We start from the raw sequence: 26,316 nt of genomic DNA, 5'->3' as shown, positions 1-26,316 counted from the left end.
TGTTTCAGCCTCGCACGTGCTGGGACCAAGCCCTTTTAAGCTACGATTACGCATCCAATATTATCCTCACACTTTTTCTTCCCTGTTGTCTGACTTCCTTGCAGCTGTTCTCGTCTCTTTCTTTCGCCTATTTACAACTCAAGTGGAATGTACCTAATGGTGGGAAGATGTGCTTTCACAGTTGGAACTGGGGATGTTAATGTAATTATGTTCCGGGGTTCTGAATACATGAAAGCGATCCTTTTGAGCTTTACTGTGGGAACTGAGCTGTAACCTTTTTGCTTACATATTGTGCAATGACAAAATCTTGTATAAAAGAGAGCGACCCACAAATACAAGTTGAAGCAGACTCTCAGAACCTACACTCCGTTGTACTTCGTGTGACTTTTGCTTCCCTGCAGTAATAAACTCTGATCTTTGACGCCGAAGGAAGTCTCCCGTGTCTCTGTCTTTAGTACGCCAGAACAGGTATCCCACGAAGGTTTTAGGTGTTGTCCCCTGGCACCGCTGGGCCTTAAATACCCCAGTCCTTCAACTTGAATGTATTCATTTGTGTCCACTGTCTCCAGAAGATTCATCAGGATCTTGCGAGCTATGGTCACTTCTGCTGCGCTGTCTAGCATTGTCTGGGCCCACTCTCCATTTTTCAGTTGTGTCTTCAGAATCCTCGGCATGTTTTATTTTAATACTAGCTATCTTCTTTTTTGGAATTTGTAATTTTTTGCTTTGATGAGCAGGTTCCTTGTCTTTGGACTTGACGTGCTCTTCCTTGTGTTCTGACCGTCCTCTTCTTTCCGATTTCTGTGAGGAAGTCTGAAAATATCGAGAGGGACGTGTATCAATATCTTGATATCTGCAGGTTTTCTAATTTTATCCCTATCTCTAAGGTTGTATCTTTTCTCAGAGGGTTCCCTGTGGGGAGACTTACCTCCTCGTTCTGGAGATCTATCTCTCCGTTGAGGAGACCTTCCTCTGGACTGAAACTGTTTTGCTCTGGGAGTGGTTTGTTTGTTACCTTCCCACTTCTTTTTTGAAGTATTGAGATTATTTTTAATAAAGGTTTTTTCAGGATTTTCAGTTAGTTGGGGATTCAGTGGTTTCCCACCCAAACTATCTCTACCTAATTCTTCATAGGATTTTTCTATGATTCTGGCAAGTTCAAAAGGTTGTTCTGCTATATCTGTTTCTTTCAATTTCTGGCGTATCGCCACAGATGCTGCTTCTCCTTTTATGTTGGCTAGTAATATAGCCAAGACTTCCTTAAAGTCTTTCAGTAATTTCATACCTAGAGTTAAAGCAGGTTCTGGACCCTATTCATTTTGAATCTGTCTTAGTACGTCTGGTATAACCGCCATAGACGGAACACCATGTGTTTTTGTGTACATGGAAGCAAAGACTGTGCCCCAAGTGTCACAGTCCTCCACATGTGGTGCGATCCCCATTGGAAGACAGATAGTCAGAATTCTGTGTTTGTCATGAGGTGTAGTATCAAGAAATACTGCCTCTATCTGAGCAATTTTTTGAGCTAACCAGAATGGAATTTGTTCCCGTTTTGCGGGTATTTTGCCAATGGCTGATTGTATATTCTGTGGTGTGATTTTATTTGTGTTCCCCTGTTGAGGGGTATGTTGTGCAATTTTTATTGCTGGTTGGACTGTTGAAGTCCGCATGACATATTGGACCAATTGTCTATGTATTTTAATGAGTTGTTTTAGCTGAGCTAAGAGTTCTCGGTCTGACATTTTTTCAATGTCGGGATGTGGTGTGTAGCTGGCTAGAACCGGCCATGTGGCTCCTGGTCTACCTAGTGGACCGAGCCTGGTGGTGTGATTTTTATGTTTTAGGGTGCCATTAAACCAGAGCAGGTGCTCTTGGTATGTTAGTTGAATTTCAACGTCCTCGAAAGGAGCGTATTCCGCTGGAGATTCCCCTGCTTTGTAGTAGTGGAAATCGTGTGTTACAGCGTGTGCTGCTGGAAAATGTATCCAGGAATAGAATACCTCTGTCTGCCGATATTCATGGGCCTCTACCACAAATATGACTGTACCACCTCTTGGTGATAGTCAATTTTCTATAAGTTTAATAGTTATAGTTTTTCTTACATTGACTGGGATGAGTATAGCATCCGGATCATCTTGCTGAAGACTTGTGTCTTCCGCTAAAAGTTGAGCTGCTAATTCTCTCTTTTTCTGTCGTCATCCGACATTTTACTGACTATAAGTTTTTTGTTGCAGAGCAAGTTTCAAGGAAACAAAGATTAGGTCACAATATTTTGGAACACTGTATCCGTCAACGTTGACTAAAGCAAAAACTAATACATAGGATTCTCATCCTACTAAGTTCCGGCGGATATTAACCTTTTACCCACTCCAGACGTCTATTGGAGTTTTTACGGGAAAAAGGGGTCTGTGTGAAAAGCACGACTGAGTTACTCTAGCATCTAGCGTTAGATTATCGCATTACCAAATGTTGGGCGCCACGTAGTGTAGTTCCTATATTCCCAATAGGCTCTGCGCATTGGAATAACATAAACGATAATTTAGACGTAGGACCGAGGTCGCCTAGGTCTCTATTGAATATGTTAGACTTAATTATGAATGCCAGCTAGCTCAGAGGTCACTAGAAACTTTCTCGAATGAACAGGAAGGAGTTAACTTTCTTGATTTAGACAAGAAGGGATTAGCTTCTGACAACCGCATAAACATGACAACTTTGCTCCCCCCAGAACAAGGAGTATATTTCCAGAGTCGTGTGAAAACAATAGACATCTATTTCACTCAGTCAATCATGCATGCTTAGTTTCACCAGAGTGCAGAGAAATAGAGAGACAGGCGTTTTCAATTAAAGTTGTTATTTATTGAGCAGTCCTCTTTCTCGTGCAAGAGAAGTGAATTGTCGTATTTGCAATACTTGTCATAAAGTAAAGTGTGTACAGTAAAAAGAGTAATATGAAATAATACTGTAAAAGCATTGATATGGTTTCTGAGCCATATGATACTTAAAATGGATAAAATATATACATACATAAAATCATTGACTAAACGTACTCAACTGGTGCTTCTAAGATACGCCTACCCCGGTGTACCTAACCTAAGCCTAGTACGTGGGAAGGAGTAAGTGAGCTGCAGTTTAAGTTAAGTTAGTGTTTGCCAAGAATCTGCATCAAGAATTCTCTTAAGGATCTAATCAGCTCCGTACCTTGGGTATAGAATGAAGGAGGTCTTATATCTCGTTTCTCAGGACTCGATCTCCCAGAAACCCGCAAGGGTGACTGGAAACACTGGAGCTGGATTTCTCGGCAGGAGAAAAGACAGCGTCTCTCTCAGTGCGTCAATGGGGGGGTCGGCTTCCTTCGGCTCTCGCATCAGCTGGGCTTCGGGCAAGTAGATAGCCGCTCTGCTCCAAACCACCGTGTGTTTGCTTAAGGCAACGTTGGTATATTTATACCTGGAAGGTGCCGAGTTTGACGTAAGGTTGGACATAAGACGTCACTAAGAACTTACAGTTCTTTCTGGACTCCAGGAGTTCTTGTTCAAATCAAAACAAAAGCAGGGGGATTTCCCGGGCTGCTGGAGGCTTGGTTTGTTTAAAGAACGCGTTGTACTTTCTAGGAGTCTATGGGAGTAGCCTTGCCGTATTTGGACTGCATTGGCTATGACTAAATATGGATATGATTCCTATGCCTTTATAAGGATATGTTTTGTTATAACCACATAAGGGCATGAATCGGGAATATTTAAATAGGGTCATAGATACATTCACAACAATGGAATGGTGCACTACTGCCCCCCACTATCTAAACATTCTAGACATCGGCTGATGCACAGCTCTCAACTGCAGAAATCGCCTTAGCAGGGTCTGGTGCACTGCTGTCCTCCTCTGTAGTAACATTCTAAACATGGTCTGGTGCATAGATCTCAACGGCAGAAATTGTTTTATCATGGGCGGGTGTACTGCCCTCCCTTGTATAAACATTCTAGACATAGGCTGATGAATAGCTCTCAACTGCAGAAATTATCTGACCATGGGCCTGTGCACTGTTCTCCTCTGTAGATACATTCTAGACATGCACAGTCGTCCACTGCAGAAATGGCCTTACCATGGGTGCTGCACTGACCTCCACTGTTGAACTATTCTAGACACGGGTTAGTGCACTGCCTCCACTGCAGAAATGGTTGTACCACAGTCTTGTGCACTGCCCTCCTCAGTAGAATCATTCTAGACATAGGCTGGAGCTCAGTCCTCAGCTGTAGGCAGGTGTGGTTTTACCAAGGGCTGGTGCACTGTCGTCCCTGTAGACAAATTCAACAGCAAAAATGGTCTTTCCACAGGCTGGTGTATGGCCTGCCCCTACAGAAATGCTCTTACCACAGGCCGGTGTACGGCTCTCTCCTGCATCAATAGTCTTACCACAGGCCGGTGTGTGGCTCTCTCCTGCACCAATACTCTTACCACAGGCCGGTGTATGGCCCTCCCCTGCATAAATGCTCTTACACAGGCCGGAGTAAGGCTCTCTCCCACACCATTAGTCTTACCACAGGACAGTGTGCGTCTCTCTCCTGCACCAATAGTCTTACCACAGGCCGGTGTGCAGCTCTCTCCTGCACCAATACTCTTACCACAGGCCGGTGTGCGTCTCTCTCCTGCACCAATAGTCTTACCACAGGCCGGTGTGCAGCTCTCTCCTGCACCAATACTCTTACCACATCATGGTGTACAGCTCTCCCCTGCAGAAATGCTCCTACCACAGGCTGGTGTGCGGCTCTCTCCTGCACCAATAGTCTTACCACAGGCCGGTGTACAGCCATCCCCTGCATAAATGCTATTACACAGGCCGGTGTACGGCTCTCTCCTGCACCAATAGTCTTACCACAGGCCGGTGTACGGCCCTACCCTGCACCAATACTCTTACCACAGGCCAGTGTACGGCCCTCCCCTGCATAAATGCTCTTACACAGGCCGGTGTATGGATCTCTCCTGCACCAATAGTCTTACCACCGGATGGTGTGCGTCTCTCTCCTGCACCAATAGTCTTACCACAGGCCGGTGTACGACCCTCCCCTACAGAAAAACTCTTACCACATGCCAGTGTACGGCTCTCACCTTCACCAATAGTCTTACCACAGGCTGATGTACGGCCGTCCCCTGCCGAAATGCTCTTACACAGGCTGGTGTACGGCTCTCTCCTGCACCAATAGTCCTACCACAGGACAGTATGCGTCTCTCTCCTGCACCAATAGACTTACCACAGGCCGATGTACGGTCCTCCCTTGCAGAAATGCTCTTACCACAGGCCAGTGTATGGCTTTCTCCTGCACCAATAGTCTTACCACAGACCGGTGTACGGCTCTCACCTGCACCAATAGTCTTACTACAGGCCGATGTACGGCCCTACCCTGCAGAAATGCTCTTGCCACAGGCCGGTGTACGGCTCTCAGCTGCACCATTAGTCTTACCACGGGCCGGTGTACGGCCCTACCCTGCAGAAATGACCTTGTCATTTTCTGACGAACTACTCTGCTCTGCAGAAACGGTCTAGTCAGTAGCTGCAGCTCCTGTAAGGCAGAGAAGCATCGCCTCACTGCTGTTAAGCAGTGTCACTAAAGGAAAAATAAAATGATAACTCTATCATTTAATTTTTCCATGTTGCAGCAATTTTGCGGGCAGGATGGGCGGGGCTGCTCTGCTGACCGAGCAGGGGAGGGGACGAGTGGGTTGCACACCCTGTAGTGTGCATGAATGTTTGGCTGGCCCTCTGGGGCCGGCCAGACATTCATGCGCACTTTGCATGTTCTCAATGCAGACTGCATTACAGCTTGCATAGAGAACATGGCCAGCCTCCTTTTCCCCGTCTGAGCGCCGTACCACAGCGCTCAGACCAATCACAGCGCAGCCTGCAGCATTCCATCCTACCTTGCCCTGCGACCCGACCCCCCACCGCCTTCAAATACCAGCCGCCAATGGGTCTAGCTGTTGGCTGGAGAACCCCCTCATCCAGAGATGGTTTAATCATGCTCAGAGTACGCCCTTACCCTGCAAATATAGTCTAGCCCAGGTTCCCTAGTCGGAAATGGCAGAGCAGTGAGTTTGTACACAACTGGCATAACAAAACTCGAGGGGGCCTCCCTGTAAGGAATGTGGAGGGGCCACCTCCGGGCTCAATCAGGAGCTCTGCAGCCTGAGTGCTGTGCTGAGGGGACCCAATGGAGCTTGGGCCCCCCCCGCACTGCGGGGGCTACGGGGCCTCTGTTATGCCCCTGTTGTACACAGATTCTCCTGCCGCACTTCTTCATGTGAGAACCGCCCCCTCATGCATGTCACTTGCTTTTCTGCCAGGGTTGGATTGGGATTAAAAATCAGCCAGGGCATGCTATAAAAAGTGGCCCACATTTGCATATTGTTTTTCCACAAAATACTGCTAGGGCAAAATTGTATTTAAAAAAAAAAGGGGGTGGGAATGCACGGATTAGTTTACACTTGTGAAACACACCTGAAAATAAGTGAGGCCACTTCTGCTCAGGCACCCTGCCCCCGCTCAATATGCTTACATTATTGGGCCTGCTCAGCAAGAGAGAGTGACACCTCTGCTCATTGATAAAAGGGAGGTAATGGACGCCCATCTGCCTCCAGAAAGGCCACTCAGGCACCTACTGGGCCGCTGGCAGTATCCGAACAATGCAGAAACCGCCCAAATCCGCCCCCAGACAGACCACAGCTGGGACTGGACACTGACCCCTCAGGCATTGCCCGAGTACCGTAGTTACCAATCAGACCCTGAATTTTCTGCCCCATAAAAATCCTGTCCTGGATGTAAGGTGAAACCGGTAGTTCTGCCCTTTTCCAATTCTTCAAATTTAGCGACACTCCCCTGAGTGAGTGGTAATAATCGCCATAGAAATCAGGTATCACATTATAATATGGTGCTGAAAGCAAGAATAGGATAATGCCTTCACGAAAGAGACATAAAACACCTGCTCTACCCAGTCAGCAGTTTTTCCTCGTGTTTTTAATTAACCAGCTGAAGTGTGAACGGAATGTTTAAAATGAAAAGAGACATGTTTTAATGTATGGCAAGAACAGACACGTCAGGCGGGCTTTTGACAGACGTCCAGTGACAGCGCGAGGAAGGTGCAGGCCGGCAGAGCTGTGAATTGGATCCCATCAGCACATGGGATAAGGACTAAACACAGCTCGGCGCCACCTGGATGGAGTGTACCAGCATGGCAGTCGGTGCCAATCCATGCATTCATCGTCCACGGCCCGCTATATCAGCGCAGCCTTCATCTGGCGCACAGCGAGGTGTCTGCGCGGAGCCACCTGTTCTGACTTGACGCGCCTGCGCACTGTGGACCGAGCATCATTCCAGGAAAGACACCAGCGGGCGCTTCAGGTTATAAATTCACCTTTTAGAGTTCATTTACTTACAAAAAAAATGTACATACCCACGTCGAAACGTGCTTTTCAGGCTGTCTGGGAATCATTCCGATTAGAGGCAGAAATGGGGAGACTTCGAGGAAAGAGCGATCGTTCAAGACTAATTGGTGTTAAAATGTAATCCTGTGTGAATTTACTATTTGTATATATAGAACTCTACACAATACAAACGGAGGGAATAGGGTCCAAGGGAAATATTTAAAGACCTGAACACAGTTATGACCCCTTACAAGACACTGCATACAATAATAATAACTGTGGGTCTCAGAAAACTCAGAGCTCTACATTCAAAACATGTCCAGTCCACTACATGAAACGTTAGGACCCATCACTACGTGGTATGGATACCCATCAGTTACGTTTTCTGGATCGCCCTGTTGGTCATCATTTGGGCCAATCTCACCAAGTGGAACGTCCACAACGTGCCATCAGTGCACACAAAACTAGTAACTGAGTAAGCAGTGCACAAAGAATAATACGTGATAGTGAGTAATAAAATTGGATAGAGGGTGCAAAAATTACTTTAATCAGACGCAGTCCACTTCCAAGGTTAAAAAGAACTAGAGTGCAAAATATCAGTAGTTTAAACAAATATCTACTGCATGTATAGTAAGGTCGACATGTTTCTGCAGTTACTGATACTATTTGTATCACCTGCTTCTTCAGGACCAAAGTTGTATTTTGCTACTGCTTAAAAAAAAACGTGCGTGTGTGCATAATAAACATAATCATTCGATATCACCTGAAACGGTATTCTCATTGCTCCTGATTAGTAGAAGGTGATGGATACAGGCAAGAAGAATCATATATAGACGAAACATGTAAAGAAAACAGAGAGCAGGGAAAACACATTAGTTCGGGTTACCCATCGTGAGTTTCAACAATTGGTATCTTTCATGTACTTGTATGTTCCAAATACAGAGCCCAACCCCTTTTGATTAGAATAAGTCTCCCACTCACCTAGAGTGTGAGAAACCGGCGCCACACCTCGCCTGGCCACAGCTCAGGAAGAATGGAGCACCGCTGTATTTGAAAAAAAATTAATGAATAAATAAACCACAGAAAACCAGTCGGGTAAGCCTCAAAACGACCATCAAGTCCCATTTAATCGACCAAACAGACACAATACTGGTCAATAACAATACCCATAGCATATTACTTCAATAATTTGGCAAACATGCCTAATGGGTGTTATGCCTTCAAACGAAATTAGCACGGAACAAAAAGCAGTCCATTCAAAAGGTATGCATTATTGATGTCAGTCAGAGCATCAACAATCGTTTTGGCGCGATCACTACATTCCTAGTAGAGACAGGCGAGTTCAGTTACATCTCCATCTGGAGGTCGTTTAGAAAACATACTTCCTTCCGCGGTTAATACACAATATAATGTGTATAAAAAATGACTGGGAACCTACCTATCCGTCGATACCCTAAGTCTGGCATCTGCGCTATTCGGGGAGGCACCGCAACTTGTTTGTGAGTTCTATTTCAAAATGCGGAAATGCCGTCTACCTGATCGCTGTGCCATTGCGCATGCGCCGTCACGCGATTCCCTAAAACTACAAGCTTGCTGGGAATTGTAGTATTAAGGCTCATGAGCGGGGAAATCAGTTTTGGTTCTTATTAAATATAGATTACACCCGCGTATTGGTAAGGGTTGTTTTACAGGTAGTAATAGCTTGAATTTATCCGTAATCAAGACTATTTTAGATGTAAACAGGAAAATACCATTCCCTGTGTGAAAACGAGTCTTGGCCTCGGTATAAATCAAAAATGACAAGCCTAACATCACATACCATATCGTTCATGTCTGCGACCAGTAATTATTGTGACGCTCAATTTCTAATAGTTTTAAAGTTCGTATTTCAATTAAGAGCTTACACGAAAACGGTGTAGTGCACCGTCAGGTGGCACTTTCTTAATCGAACCCTAACCACTTGCTATTCTAGGAAAGCATGCAGTATTGCAGGCATAAGATGATCTGCAGAAGTTGTATAATATTTGCCAATATGTGACATTAAGTGTAAGGGTCCAGATATAGCCTGGATGAAAATAATGGGCAATACGTCTGGAACTAGTGTCTTAATCGGTCAGAGATCCAGACATGGTTTGGACAGTCTGTGCTCTTTGTAAAAATATTCAGTTGTTACTTACATTGATACTCGGACTATCATGAATAAATCCAAAAGACATTTGTCTCTGATTAGCAGTTGTTATACGAGCAATCAAATGGTGTCTACAGACCCTGTACTTCTCAAGGCCCGTAAGCAATGTCTCATTACTCCTGGGGGTTGTGAATAAGTTGGGGTGCAAGTGTGGTCTGCATCATCAAGGATATTCACAACCTATCAGCTCAAAGTGAAGACAAGGTACTGGAGGTGAAATAGTGAACACACTACAGTGTCGTCCAGGGAATGTCCTCGTTGAGGCCATTTTTGTCTGAGTTCAGACGATACACCCATTTTTGTTCCAGTTTAAAAAGGTGTTTCGTGATATCCGTGATATGCGGGGGAATCCATGGCTTTTCTAATACTGTCCAGGAAAAATCCGTGGGTGCATGTCCTACCTCTAGGAAATGGTTCGTGAGGCGGGTGGATTGTTTTTTACACCGGATCGTGCTTTTGTGCTCCGATATCCTGACATTTATTTTTCTAGTCGTCATACCGACATATTGTAAGGAACAAGGACATCTGATGAGGTAGATCAGATTAGAACTATTGCAATTGGTGAACTGCTTCTGTTCCCAGCGTCTCGAAGTCCCTATGTCGATACTCGTGGAGTGGATCGTTTGAGTACAGGCAGCACAATTTCCACAGGGGTGGTGACCCTCAACAGGCGGCAAATCCCATAGGGTACCCACTTGATGGGTTTTCTTCGGTCCTGGTCTAGTATGCACTAGACGGTCTTTCAAGCTTGGTCCTCTCTTGTATGCAAACAATGGTATGGGGAGATTGTCCGGACCAGTGTTTAGGATCTTCCAGTGCTGTTTCACTATTTTCTTGATTGCGTTAGATCTTGTATTGAAGGTGTTTACAAACGCTATCTTTTCGTTCTTTGGTTTAGGGCAGGCCACCTCTAATAGTGAATCGCGGTTGTTGTTCGATGTCCTCTTTTTGGAGTCTCGAATCAGCTTTCTTGGGTATTTCTTGTCACGAAGACATTGCTCAAGTTCTCTTGCATGTTTATGAAACCCCTCTTTGGTACTGCAATTGCGTTGAATACGCAAGAACTGACCAAAGGGCAAGTTGTCCCGAAGAGCCTTTGGATGGCAGCTATCATATCGGAGCAATGAATTCCGCGCCATCGGTTTTTTATACAGTTCGGACGCCAAACCCCCTGGTATGGCCGTGATCCGGAGATCCAGAAATGCCAAGGTCGTTGCTGAAAATTCAATCGTGAACCGTAGGAACCTATTCTGGTCATTCAGCCATTGGTGAAATGCCTTCAATTCACTCTGTGTCCCTCGCCATACTACCAGAATGTCATCTATGTAGCATTTCCAAGCCCTTATAGATGACAAATAGGGATTGGTAGGTGATAATACACAGTCTTGTTCGAACTTGTGAACATAGAGATTAGCTAAGGACGGGGCAAAAACGCTGCCCATGCTGGTCCCTGAGATCTGGAGGTAGACCGTCTCCTCAAACCGGAAGTAATTTTCTTTCATTGCCATGGTGGCAAGTTCCATTACAAAGGATACTGGAGTAATCGAGTCCCAACTCTGTTCCCGCAGTAATGTCTCAATCACCACAAGTGTCTCATTCTGTGGTATTGAAGTGTAGAGGGACTCTACATCAAAGGATACCAAGATATGCAGGTTAGTGTCAAACTCAATGCTCGGTAGAATTCTTAACAGATCCTTCGTGTCTTGGACGTAAGTTGGCATTAATTTTACCAATGGTCGGAGAAAAATATCGACAAAAGTCGATAATGGTTCCAATAGAGAGCCAATACCGGAGATTATTGGTCGTCCTGGTGGTGGGCGCTGTTGTTTGTGGATCTATGGGAGCACATAAAAATATGGCATCACCGGATTCGAAGTGCAGAGGAAGGAGGCCTCATTCCCCGGTGATCCACCTTTCTGACAGTGCCTCCTCTGTGAGATGTTTGATATTGAGTGAAAGTCTCTTAGTTGGATCTTCAGGTAAAGGACTATACGAGTTGGTGTCACCAAGTTGCCTAAGACATTCCTGCCTGTAGGTGCTCATATCCATGAGCACAGTGGCACCACCTTTGTCCGCAGGCTTGATGATAACTGTTTTGTCTTTTGCCAGTCCCGATAGGGCCTGCTGTTCTTGTTTTGATAGGTTCATAAATGGATTATTGGGCCTTGCAAGCATAGCCTGGACATCGTGTCTCACTGCCTCCTCAAAGGTTAAGACTTTGGTTGGAATGGTGTGAGATAGAGGTGTAAAATTAGAGGCTTTTTTCAGGCCTGTATTCGATTCAGTAGGTAAGTTCACTGAATTCAGGAAGAAAAAATGTAACCTGACCTTCCTAAAGAGCTTAGCAATCTCTACATTAAACGACCTCCAGATGGAGATGTAACTGAACTCGCCTGTCTCTACTAGGAATGTAGTGATCGCGCCAAAACGATTGTTGATGCTCTGACTGACATCAATAATGCATACTTTTTGAATGGACTGCTTTTTGTTCCGTGCTAATTTCGTTTGAAGGCATAACACCCATTAGGCATGTTTGCCAAATTATTGAAGTAATATGCTATGGGTATTGTTATTGACCAGTATTGTGTCTGTTTGGTCGATTAAATGGGACTTGATGGTCGTTTTGAGGCTTACCCGACTGGTTTTCTGTGGTTTATTTATTCATTAATTTTTTTTCAAATACAGCGGTGCTCCATTCTTCCTGAGCTGTGGCCAGGCGAGGTGTGGCGCCGGTTTCTCACACTCTAGGTGAGTGGGAGACTTATTCTAATCAAAAGGGGTTGGGCTCTGTATTTGGAACATACAAGTACATGAAAGATACCAATTGTTGAAACTCATGATGGGTAACCCGAACTAATGTGTTTTCCCTGCTCCTGTTTTCTTTACATGTTTCGTCTATATATGATTCTTCTTGCCTGTATCCATCAGCTTCTACTAATCAGGAGCAATGAGAATACCGTTTCAGGTGATATCGAATGATTATGTTTATTATGCACACACGCACGTTTTTTTTTTAAGCAGTAGCAAAATACAACTTTGGTCCTGAAGAAGCAGGTGATACAAATAGTATCAGTAACTGCAGAAACATGTCGACCTTACTATACATGCAGTAGATATTTGTTTAAACTACTGATATTTTGCACTCTAGTTCTTTTTAACCTTGGAAGTGGACTGCGTCTGATAAAAGTAATTTTTGCACCCTCTATCCAATTTTATTACTCACTATCACGTATTATTCTTTGTGCACTGCTTACTCAGTTACTAGTTTTGTGTGCACTGATGGCACGTTGTGGACGTTCCACTTGGTGAGATTGGCCCAAATGATGACCAACAGGGCGATCCAGAAAACGTAACTGATGGGTATCCATACCACGTAGTGATGGGTCCTAACGTTTCATGTAGTGGACTGGACATGTTTTGAATGTAGAGCTCTGAGTTTCCTGAGACCCACAGTTATTATTATTGTATGCAGTATATAGAACTCTAACCACTAGTATATGTAGTAGACTTTAGTACTTACTACCATTCCTATGTGATTTTAGAGTTTATCTGTATCTCTTCCTTGAGTGAATTTTAACTTGTACATGTGCAATTTTTTCCTGTTTTTATCTCTTCCTTGAGTGACTTTACACCTTGTACATTTGCAATTTTTTTCTGTTTGTATCTCGTATGTAACTCATGTATTCTAAAGTCCTTATGTAACGCAACTGGTTATTTTGTTAAGCGCTCTGACTCCTTCTGGTAATGTTCGTGCTATATAAAATCGCATTGAATAAATTAATAAAAACAAATAAATAAATACATTGACTTACAATAAACTGGAGACAGCAAAATGATATGGTGTGTGACGTCGCGCACGGGCCTGGGAGAGGAGAAACTGCCTTTCAGAGGGGGGTGCAAGCTCTTGATCTTGAGTGTGGAGGTGCAAAATGTTAAGGAGGGGATATCGACTTTCCACAGTATCAGTTCTCAAAATATGCAGGATCAAATTATCGACAGGTAATGAGAAGGCCGCGCAGTCATTGGCTGCCGCACAGTCAGCCGCCTGTCTCCTTCGCCCTGGCACTCACCTTGACGCGCACATATCACGGCAGGTCCCTCTGTCTGCAGTGGCATGAGTAATTGCAATTGCATTTATATAGTGCTTACTACCCCTGACAAGGCATCAAAGCGCTTTTCGGCAAGTAGCACGCTACTCCGGAACCCAAAAAGGATTAGTGGTGAATTAGTATAGGAAAATATGAAATTAAGTTGAGAAGAGGGAGCATAGTTACGCCTTGCCAAGATAAGGGGCTGCCCTCAGTAGACATGCGCTCACAGTGATCTTGGGCCTATGAAGGTGAAGGGGAATGGGCTATGATTGACACTGAACACTCTGGGTCTAATGAAGTGCCTAACACCTAATTTCCAGCCTTCCCCTCACCTGATAAGAGCATCTCTCTGTGACTGTCGTCTGCTTGATAGATGCGTTACCATGTTGGCGGTGCCTGTCTGAGACAAGCTCCTGTCTTAATGAATTCGTTTAAAGACCCCCTTCCGCTCATCCTGCTAACTGTATGTACTCGTGCAATCAGTTCATAAGTGTCTCTGGTCTTTCATTAGTACCTTTCAGTGCTTTATCTCTTGTCAAAATGTCTCCTTTTGTCTTCTCTCTGGAAGCAGCAGCTGCTTGACAACAGAAATTGTCTCTTCAAGCAGGCATGTATGAGGAGGCGTGTACTCTATCCATCCTACCTCCTCATTTGAGTCATATCAAAGAGCATCTAAGCCCTTAGGGCCTTGTTATGAGTTTCCCTTTAACTCTACAGGGAGATATCGAGGCCACAATTAACAACCTGATCAGCATCTCCAGAGAGTTATCGGCATGACTAGTTATTGCCTCTGCTATGGGTAATAAAACATGGCCCTGCCCATGTTTTTCCCCTCCTGGGGGGAAATAACTGTCCAAAATCTGCACATGCCGACCACCTGTTTACAAAAAAAACAAATACAAAAAAAGTTTACAGCAGGAGGTAAATGTGTGTGAGGCTTCTTTCTCAGCTGAGGGGGGGTAGGGGCAGCAGAGGCGTAACTAAACTTGAAGGGACCCCCTGCAAGCCCTTGACCCTGTTTCAGGCCAGGCCGCTCCCCCACCGCATCAGCACACCCTGCTGGTGCTGTGTCCCTGCCCCTCGCTACTGCTGCTACTGTTGGAAGTTCGAGGCCCTCATCCACCCGCAGGCTCCCGCCTGCGCCTCATCCCTGGTGGCCCAGTGGTGGGCTATAAGTATTGTAAGTATTGTTCTGCCTGTTTCTGTCTGCTTTCTCTCTATTTGCTAATTTGTGCTTGTTCTGTCCATCCGATTGTATTCTGTCTGCTTTCACTCTCTCTGCTCATCTGTGCTTGATTTGCTGTCCATCTGATTGTGTCCCTGTCTACCTCTCTTTTCTTTCCGTTATTCGTGATCCCCCGTTGTGCTGCCTCTGCTCCCATCTGCCCCCCCTGAGTGAATAAAGTTGCCTCCCTGTCTTTTTTGCTTTTTTTGCCATCCTTTCCTCCTTTCCCCGCTGCCCGCTACCCGCTGTTTCCCCTGCGGCCCGCCCCCCTCCCTCTCATTGCCTCCCGCTACCCGCCTCCCAGCTGCTCCTCCCTCCCTCCACCCATTCTTATTGCAGGCCGCTGCGCCGGAGGCGCACCAGAGGCAAGCACGTCTGAACCCCTGGCCCCCGACGGGCCCACCACGCTTGACGGACCTTTGATGCCGCCACCCTCCTCGCACTCAACACCGGCCGCTCGACTCCCTGCTACCAAACCACCCTGATGCGCACTCACTGACCATTCTCCTGCCGAAACCGCTGCTACACCAGGACCCGAACCGCCGCCTCCCACACCAGCCCAGGAAACAACAACGACCTCAAGTGCATCCTACTCAACACCCGCTCCATACACAAGCACGCCATCGAACTCTGGGACCTCCTCGACTCAACAGCCCCGGACGTCGCGTTCCTGACGGAAACGTGGATGAAAGCCTCCTCGGCCCCTGACATCGCCATTGCCATCCCGGACGGCTACAAAATCATGCGGAGGGACCGTACCAACAAGCCCGGAGGAGGAATCGCCATCGTCCACATGAACACCCTCAGAGTCACATCCAGCACCGAAGAAATTCTCAGCACCGCCGAGCACCTACACTTCCAGATCCACACCGACCCCAAGACCACCCTCAGAGGAACACTCATCTACAGACTACCGGGTCCACGCCCACAATTCAGCGAATCCATCCGCGACTTCGTCAGCACGCACGCCCTCGCCACCACAGACTACATCCTCCTAGGGGACCTGAACTTCCACCTGGAGAACAACAACGACAACAACACCACCACCCTGCTCGACAACCTCTCCAACTTCGGACTGAAGCAACTAGTGACACCCCGACACACCACGCAGGCCACACGCTGGACCCCATCTTCTCCGCCAGCACCAACGTCACGGTCAGCCACACCACCACTCTCCACTGGACCGACCACCAATGCATCCACTTCTCCTACAAGAAACTCACCGCACACATCCAACCGCCGCAGATCCCCCGAAGATGCTGGAGCAAAGTTACCACTGACCAGCTGACTGCCTCCCTCGCCCAGGGCCCCCCGGCCAATGCCTCGGACACCAACACCGCGGCCCGAAACCTCACACAGTGGATCAGCAACTGCGCCGACACCCTCGCCCCTATCAAGAACATTCCAAACAAGCACAACAGCAGGAGAACCACCTGGTTCACCACAGACCTCGAGGACTCCAAAAAATTCCGCCGAACTCTAGAGAAAGCCTGGCGCAAAGAACGGACTGCGGAAAACCTCGAGGCCCTTAAGACCGCCACACGCAGACACCACCAGCTCATCTGCATCGCCAAGAGAACGGCCTTCAGAGAGCGCATAGACAACAACGCACACAACAGCTAGGAGCCCTCCAGCATCGTGAAGGAACTCTCCAACCCAAGCTCCAACTCCAACGACATCCCCCCTCACAGGACCTCTGCGACTCCCTCTCAGCCTTCTTTCACCGCAAGATCGCCGACATACACGACAGCTTCGCAAACCAGACGCCTCCACCAGCCGCAGAACCCATGCCGCCCACCGCCCTCCTCAGTCGCTGGACCCCCGTTAACACCGAAGACGTCACCCAGATCATGAACACCATTCACTCTGGCTCTCCATCCGACCCCTGCCCTCACCACATCTTCAACAAAGCAGACACCATCATCGCACCCCACCTCCGAGACATCATCAACAGCTCCTTCGAATCTGCCACCTTCCCTGAGACTTGGAAACACGCTGAAATCAACGCCCTCCTTAAGAAGCCGACAGCAGACCCCAAGGACATCAAGAATTTTCGGCCCAACTCCCTGCTCCCCTTCCCGGCGAAGGTCACCGAGAAAGCAGTCAACAAGCAACTGACCAACTTCCTCGAAACCAACACTCCCTCGACCCGTCCCAGTCTGGCTTCCGCAGCAACCACAGCACCGAGACCACCCTCATCGCCGCCACCGACGACATCAGAACCCTCCTCGACAATGGAGAAACCGCAGCCTTCATCCTCCTAGACCTCCCAGCTGCCTTCGACACGGTCTGCCACCGCACCCTAAAAACACATCTCCACAACACAGGGATCCAGGGAAAGGCCCTGGACTGGATCTCCTACTTCCTCGCCGACAGAACCCAGAGAGTCCGCCTACCCCCGTTCCACTCAGAGGCCACCAAGATCATCTGCGGCGTACCCCAAGGCTCATCACTCAGCCAGACGCTCTTCAACATCTACATGAGCCCCCTCGCCGACATCGTCCGCGCACACGACCTCAACATCATCTCCTACACCGACAACACCCAGCTGATTCTGTCCCTGACCAAAGACCCAGTCACCGCCAAGTCCAACTTCCAAGAAAGAATGAGGGCTGTCGCCGAATGGATGAAGATCAGCCGCCTGAAACTGAACACAGACAAGACGGAGGTCCTCATCCTTGGACCATCCCCCTCCGCCTGGAACGACTCCTGGTGGCCCGCCGCTCTGGGCACAGCACCGACTTCCACCGACCACGAACGCAACCTTGGGTTCGTCCTGGACTCATCGCTCACTATGACCAAGCACGTCAACGCCATTTCCTCCTCCTGCTTCAACACCCTCCGCATGCTACGAAAGATCTTTAAATGGATCCCCACGGAAACAAGACGGACTGTTACTCAAGCCCTCGTCACAAGCCGGCTCGACTATGGCAACGCACTCTATGCAGGGACAACGGGCAAGCTACAGAAAAGACTACAACGCATACAGAATGCCTCCGCACGCCTCATCCTGGACATCCCCCACCACAGCCACATCACCATCCACCTGAGAGACCTGGACTGGCTCCCCGTCAACAAGAGGATCACGTTCAAGCTCCTCACCCACGCACACAAAGCGCTCCACAACGCCGGACATGAATACCTCAACAAGCGCCTCTCGTTCTACGCCCCGACTCGCCAACTCCGCTCAGCCAGCCTCGCCCTCGCCACCGTACCACGCACCAGAAGAACAACAACAGGCAGCAGATCTTTCTCCTACCTCGCCGCCAAGACCTGGAACTCCCTCCACACCCACCTCCGACTGACCGAAGACCTTCTCACCTTCAGGAGACACCTCAAGACCAGGCTGTTCGAGCACTAGCAGCACCCCCCCTCCCCCCCACCCTCAGCGCCTTGAAACCCTCACGGGTGAGTAGTGCGCTCTATAAATGTACTGATTGATTGATTGATTGCAAAGTACATGGAGTCCCCTCCATGCTCTTGACCCAGTCAGAAGCTCTCGGGCCAGGGTCCGCCACATTTGAACAGTGCCGGAGGGGGCTCCCCGGACCTCAGGCCTCTCCTCACTGCGGGCCTGTTGGGGCTATTGTCATGCCACTTGGGGGCAGAGGTGTCAGGAGAGCAGAAACCATTTTACTTCGGTTAGGGGAGCTTTTTCTGTACATCTCATGCTGAAGGTAGGTGGGTTGGGTGCTGTAGCTGCCTGCTGCCCCTGCATCTCTGCACAAAAGTCTGAGTCGGTGTTTCTGAGTTCAGATTTATTGCACCCCCATAATTTTGGAACCTGTTAAACTGGTGGTTGCTCAGAATGGTTTACCTCTAGGGATATTGCTCCGGGTAACTTCCTATTAGGGCCTAAGGGCCCTTTCGGGCAGATTTTCAACTAGAAGTAGTTTCTATGAAGGAAATTGTCTAAATCCGACGTCTGGAAATGCCGGCCCTGGACGACGTTGAGGGGTTACAAAAGGAAGTAACAGCGACCTCTGGAAAAACTCCTGTGACACCCCTGGCAGAGTGAGGTGTTGCACAGACACAAGATAGACCTCTTTGAGAGCCACTGTTCTTGACAGCATCCACCCACTTGCTGCTGTGAGGCCGTGGGCGGAACAAGGTGGTACAACCTACCAAGCCCTACTGTCTCAGGTCCCTTAAGGTAGAAGGGTAGAAGCATCATAAGTAGGGAAGGGATCAAGAAGGTGAGGGCTGGGCTCCTGAGATTGTAGAGGGACTTATGAGGCATAATTGGGTAAATAAGTAGGCCAACCAGAATTTTAAAGCCAAATACCGGGACCTTTAATGGAAATAGAAGAAGGACTACAATTTTACTTCAAGCAAGCGGACAGGATGACAGCGCTCCTCAGCAGAAAATTACAGAACAGGCAGTTAGAATATACATAAAATCACTTTTTTTTAAACCCAGTAGCTTGCCTGTTAATTAAATTGGTTTCTTGAAACAACTGATAACTATCCCTGCTTTTTAAAACATAAAAAAACACTACCCACCGTTTTCAGTCGACCCTCTCTAAAAACCGGGACAGGAGCTACATTTCCTGAAATCTGCCGGGACAGCTGGTGAAAAAACCAGGACCGTCCTGGCGAATCCGGGATACCTGGTCATCCTAATAATTAGGCTGTACTTGGCATATGAGGTCTTTTTCTAGCAAATGGTGCTTATGAGGCTTTGAATGAGGTTGTAAAGTAGCATCTAGATTTATGCAGTGGAGCTGAAATAGTTTTCAGAGTGGGGGTGCTGCCATCAGTGTGACGTCACTGAGGTCATCGTAATTGTAAAAACTCCAAGCGTAGCACAAAGAACAAGTCTAGCAAAGGAGCCGCACCCATTCAGTAGCAGAGTGGTGCGGGTGTAGTATGTACCTGGTGGTGCTTTTTTAGCAAATTGTCACAAACATATTACTAAAGCATGCTGTAGTAGCGCATTATAATTCACAGGTAGCCCACACCTTTTACACTAAAATGGGCACTACATTTGCACAGCCATGCATTTTTACCAATAAAAATATATACGACAACCTTTTGACATTTCCTTCCTCTGTTGTAGTTCTTTCTTTCTTTCTTTCTTTCTATTATCATTATAATTGTTATTATCATTTATTATCACACTTGTAACTGTACTTCAACTCATGCCAATGTGTGATTTTCTCTATTTTTTCATCTATGTTCTTGGTTTTTTTTTCATTCCTTAAAACCCATTACAAATGATTTGAAAATAAAAAAATATTTAGCGCAAAAACTATGTGTGAAAATTAAGTTTCAGCATCTATTTACCTTTTGCAAGACACCAAGCAAAATGCCTTGCTTTGTTCTAATCCTATTAAAATCGTTGTTTCCATCACACTTCAAAATTACAAAAAATGGGCTTCATTTGTGCCTTCACAACCTCATATATTTTAAAATATATGGTTAATTTACAGGTATTTACATTTAAATGTAAAGGCATCTTTGATGCTCACTCACCTTCTGAAAACCAGCATGGTTATAGTGGGGGTGCAGCAGCACCCCTCACACAGTGGCATAACACAGGCCCCTACAGCCCCTGCAGGGCAGTGGGGGGCAAGATCCAGGGGCCCCCTCAGCACAGTACTCTGCCTGGAGAGCTCCTTAATGGGTCTGGAGAGATCCTCTCCACGTAATTTGCAATGGCCCCCTCACGTTTTGTTTCGCCAGTGCCCTCACACCTCTGCTTCCAGTGCCTATGGATATATAGCTACATGGTGGCATTAGGGAACTATATCTGGCCATATTAGGCTTTGCCTGTGCATTCTCTTTTGTACTTGAGTCTATGAGGCTGTTTCGCTGGACTTTGTGTATGAGGCGGCGCTGGTTGTACCCAGAGATATGAGAGACTGCGCGTTCCAGACAATAGCATCACCTGGGTCTACTCCAAGAGGTCTGTACCTCACATTTAATACCCAGGCCTATGGTTTACTTACTTTGTCGAGCGTTTGACTGCCGGTGGTGTTTCTCGACGCTTGATGCAGAAAACAAATATCCATTAATTGGCGCAGGGGATACTGGGTAAGCAGCAATGTGTACAAGCAGGTGGCACACTAAATGCATCCATCAAATTGGGAATTCCTGCGCACGCTGTTAAGGGCTAGATAACAGCAGTACCACAGTTACCCTGCTGGCATTTGCACCTGCTCTTCGTGAGCCCAGAATACAGTATGTTTCATAAACATGAAATGGTAAATGTGCATCCCTCATGAGTCTAGTATAAACAAGAGAACGCCTTTGCCCCTGTGCCTGCATTGATAACAACTTTGGGACTCAACATTGAGTTGAGTCTGCATAATATATTTATTAAAAAGTTGTGATCACAAAAATGTACAACGACCCCAAGCAGACGCCAGTGAGAGTATCTCCGCAGGTAAATGGAACTTAAATCACATTTATAATCGATAGAATCAGGTCACCTTGTTAAAAACGTTTACGGGCATATCAGCAAGGAACGGCGATGAATAACACAAAGGGCGCTTAGCGCCTTGTTATTCATCGCCGTCTATCTCTGGAATTTATCGCCCTGGTAGCGCGTTATCAACAACACGTTGCTCCAGGGCGATAAAAATTCCAGAGATAGTGGGGGAAATCGCCGTTTTGCAGGGAACATCGCTGGGTTTCCAGCGATGTTCCCTGCAAAAGGGCCATAACCTTGCTGATACGACCCCGTGGTCGTAGCAGCATCATCCACCCCCTATGTTAGGGATGGGTAAGTCAGGATTTTAGCAGACGTTAGATTTTGGAGAAAACAGCAGTTTTCTCCAAAAACGAACATGTGCTAAAATGCTGGGGCAGCCTTGTAAATATCGAGATGCGCACATCAGCGATATTTGCAAGGCTGTACTGCCCAGTGACGCCCACTTTGCATCTTGTTAGAGATGCAAAGGGAGGCGTCGGGAAAAAGGGTGCTAACATGCGATTATGCATGTTAGCACCTTTTGTAAACAGGGCGATAGTTTTATCTCTGCTTTTTTGGCTTTTAAAGTCAAAAAAGCGGAGAAAAAGCCCTTGTTAATATGCCCCTTGGTTTCTTTATGCGTCAGATTAAGAAAAGAGACCATGAGAAGTAGTGATACAGAGAGAGAGAGAGAGAGAGAGAGCGAAAGAAATTGTCCTTTAACAGTATCTCAGCACTGAGCTCTGTATCCTTTTATTTCTATTCATACTGCATTTTTTGAAAATTCAAACTTCAGGTGTCAAGGATCTGAAAGTCTGTCTTGCTGTGAAATAAGGGCTTCCATTTAATGTATTAATACGTTTTAACAAGATGGCTCTGGTATGTTTCATGAGTAAACACCTGAGCCATGTTACAGATGCTGTCTCACAGAGAGGCTCTTGGGGAGTTCACTAACTGTGTCCCACCGAGGAAATGGCAGAAAGTGTACCCCCAGGAAAGGTCACAGGTTCAGGGACAACATCCTACAGGGGCAGACCGGCCCCCTGCAGTGAAGGATGGAATGGGTGTGCCATACATGACTCTTCTTGTACTGACGCGTTCTGTCCATCGCATGCTTTAACTTGGAAAGTTAGCACATGTGGGGCAGAGCTCATTTTTTGTAAGCGAGCAGCAGTTAAGGGCAGGATTGGCAAAAACCAGCAACGTTTGCACCAATTGGCATCCTGTGCGCTCAGTGACCACATTTGTTGATCACTCTGCATTCATTAGTGTCATAGGACAAAAAGCGATAGAATGCACTTATACCAACCAATCAAAACATCAATTAGCTGTCTGCATAGGGCTTGGGTGTAAAGATTCTCATTTAGCATTAGCATTCAATATGAAAAAAGAGATGTAAAAAATATTCAATTTTGAAAGAACATTTACTTTCACCTCCACTGATTCATGATACAGCTTTTTCTCTTCAATGTATAAAGAGCCCCAGCTTGTTGCATAGAATTTGACTGCCAGGAGGCCTGGTGCACATAATACTAAACTCTGCAAATAAATATACTGAGGGGCAGTGCTTAATTTGTAAATAAAATAAGCCAAGTCTCTCTTCAGAGGGCTACCTATGATAATGCTGCCAATGATAGTAACAACACAACTACTAACCATCAGACACCTTCAAGTGCAACTATTTAGACAATTTAAGGCCTCAAAAGCTATAAGAATGACTTGGGCGACAGGTGAGAGTAATTTTTAATGTATATTGAACTAATGATTAACTGTTGTTGTGGTCCTCTCTAAATTAGCAGGACAGTGCCACCTTGTGGCAGACTGTCACAAGCGCCGGAATTTACAATTAAGTGCAGCTGCCTAAGAACGGAAACCAGCTGCTCAAATTAAGCACTACTGTTATGTTATGTTATGTTATGTTCATTTATTTTTCTAATGCGCACAGCAACCCAAAAAGGGTTTCCCAGCGCAGACCCAGAAAGAAACTCTGAAAACCTAAGTTAGAATATTGATTAAATAACCAAGTTTTTAATTGTTTACGAAAGTCAGAGTCTGGGCGGTACAGTATGCTGATAGATTGCTGCCTGGCGCAGAGTATGTTGACATTGCTTCACTTGTCACATAAAACTACCATTCACCTCCTGTATCCCGCATACAGATCATAAACTACCATTCACTTCCTGTATCCCGGACACAGATCATAAAACTACTATTCTCTTACGGTTATCCTCAATACAGTTCATAAAACTACCATTTACTTCCTGTTATACTAAATTAGAGCTCATAAAACTACCATTCACTTCCTGATATCCTGAATACAGCTCATAAAACCACAATTTACTTCCAGGTATTATGAAAGCAGCTAATGTATAGAACCCTAAGTTTCAGAAGGTTCAAAAAGAATTTTAAGAAATTATAAAATTATTCAAGACGATAATTTCAATTGAGAGCTATATTATAACGAGTCTTACTTTTAATTGTATTAAAAAAATAATATATAAACAGCCTTTTGTGTCAATTAAAATAAATGGCTTTCAATCACATTTCCAGCACAGCAAACCTTTGTTAACGTTGTGTATCGCCAGGAATAAAGATGCTTTTTCTTTAGCATCAAAAAGCGTGGTATTGGTGGGGTCTGGTGAGATAATTCCGATTTTAATTTTTATTTGAATTTCATATTAATTGATTTGGAAGTCATTTTTCTGTCAGGTTTTATTAAATTTCGAGGAGAGACCAGCACTAGAATGGGAAAGAGCTTAAGCATGGAGCAGGTACATCAGGTGCCACTGCTGTGCAATGACATATGTCAATGAGCGCCTTCATAAGGTTTTATACATCCATATATTTTTCATCATGAGTGGGGTGACTGAGGTAAGTGGGTTGGAGGAAGTGTCATGTATATTGTTTCTGGATCACAGATCTGGGGACCGTCACAGAGTGTTTCAAAATAACCAGGAAAAGAAAGGTTTGACCCTGGCATTTTTGAGCATACAGAACAGCCTTCTATGCAAATCTATTGATATTACAAGATTCTAGGATCTTAACAAGGTAGAATTACTTTAAAATAAATACATGTCAAAACAAACTAAATTCCTATTTACTCCAAGACAACTATGCAGCTTGTCTCAGTTATTTTGATAACAGACACACATGGCATTGAATTAAAAAGTAATGTTTTTAAGGGACTAGTAAGCACGCTTCGATTGCCTGAAAATATTACTGAAGCGAGAGTTACACAGTTAGGTAATCCTACATCAGTCTTTCCCACACAGATCTGTCACTTCCATTCTCTGGATCCTGATTTTTCCCCCAGAAATTAGTTCTTGAGTTATTGATTGATTGATTGATAGGCTTTATTTCGATATAAAAATACCATAAAAGCTTGTACAACAATACAAAATACAGCATAAATAACGATCACATACTAGATACACACACATAATTTAAACAGAGGGAAGTATTAAAACAATTAAAACCAAATTAAATTGACAAGGAAAGCCTTTTTGTGCGAATCAACCAAGACCATTTTAAAAATTTTGACACAGCACAAACAATCACGGTGGATGTGTCAGACATTAAAATACGCATCTCCACTAAATGCTGGCGGGTGCCTAAAAGTCTACATAGGGGTTTTAACCAACGGATCCTGGGTGCACGATAGTCCGGACATTCAAAAAAGATATGGGCTACCGACTCTACTCGGGTGGGACAGGACACACAGAACGGAGAAAATTGGTAGGGTTGTTTCCAGCGGGCGACTACCTCACCTACTGGAAGAATCCCTACTCGAAACTTGAAATACAAAGTACGATCAAAGGGGATAGAAATAGTATCTAAATAGGGTTCATAAGCCACCACATCTTTGATTCTCACAAAAGCTACAGTAGAGTTGCAATGTCGTGAATCTGAGTGTAATTTAGCGGAGACCCAGTTCCAGTACAACTTTTTAATCGTAGCTTTGGGTGGGGCTGTTCTCGATGCCCATGCGTCTGGTAACCCTATCTCCACCAGCAACCATTTGACATCCCTCAACCATTTGATCCTGGACCAGCCTGCCATAGCCATAACCTCAGATAATGCTTCCGCATAGGAGGCTAGTTCGGGCGCCCGCCACAGACGTGCCCAGAGGAGCAGGGGGCGAAGTTGCGCTTGGTCCCTGATGGATCTGCAACCTAGATCCAATAGCACTGGTACTGTTGGTGTGCACCATGGGAGAGCCATCAGATCTTTCAAAAATTTGCTCTCCGATTTAGCTAGTGCGTCCAGGTTGCAGTTGCCCCACAGCTCTGCCCCATATAGGGCGGCACTGACCCCTCTGGCTTTATATATTTCCACAACTGGGGCTATAGGTTTATTAGTTGAGGAACGTTGTTCCTTGAGTAAGGTGCCTCCCACCCTTTTGTGGCCCAGTAGCATTTTTTGGATGTGCGGGTTCCAGGTAAGGGAATCATTAAGGCGAATACCCAAATATTCAAACTCGGAGACCCTCTCCAGTGGCTCGGAATTCAGAGCCGGAGGTCGACCGAGTTTCTTCGGGGGATTCATAACCAAAAACTTAGTTTTTGTCAGTGTTGATTACCAACCCCCTCAACAGACAAAACTCCTGAAAGCTGTTCAAGAGGCTCTGAAGACCCATAGGGGACTTTGAGATAAGAAGAGTATCATCTGCGAAGAGCAGTGTTGGGATCCGTTTGCCCGCCAGGGATGGAGCGTCCGAGGGATTTCTTGGCAGATGTTCAACCACGCCGTTTACATAAAGAGAAAACAGGGTGGGGGCTAACATGCATCCCTGACGGACGCCCCTTCCCACGGGGATCCTATCGTTTTTTTCACCCTTCGTTCCCCATCGAACCTGCGCAAAATTGCCAGCATGTAATTTTATCAAAAGAGAAAGAATATGCATGGACAACCCCAAATCTAGCAGAACCTTCCATAGCTCCTCCCTGGGAACCAGATCGAAGGCAGTCTTTAGGTCTATAAAAGC

The 26,316-nt window shown here is 46.0% G+C and overlaps 1 long non-coding RNA gene across 1 annotated transcript; it reads right to left on the bottom strand.

Moving 5' to 3' along the window:
* Nucleotides 1-8,053: 8,053 nt before the first annotated feature.
* LOC144782631 (uncharacterized) lies at nt 8,054-8,903 on the bottom strand. The gene is made up of 3 exons (XR_013601180.1): nt 8,852-8,903; nt 8,395-8,457; nt 8,054-8,199 (listed from the first exon to the last, which is right to left on the bottom strand). It is a non-coding gene; the product is annotated as an uncharacterized LOC144782631 (long non-coding RNA).
* Nucleotides 8,904-26,316: the final 17,413 nt, after the last annotated feature.

This window comes from Lissotriton helveticus, chromosome 9 (genome assembly GCF_964261635.1).
Source record: "Lissotriton helveticus chromosome 9, aLisHel1.1, whole genome shotgun sequence".
In the NCBI taxonomy this organism is placed as follows: Eukaryota; Metazoa; Chordata; class Amphibia; order Caudata; family Salamandridae; genus Lissotriton; species Lissotriton helveticus.
This window is presented reverse-complemented; position numbering and strand designations above follow the sequence as displayed.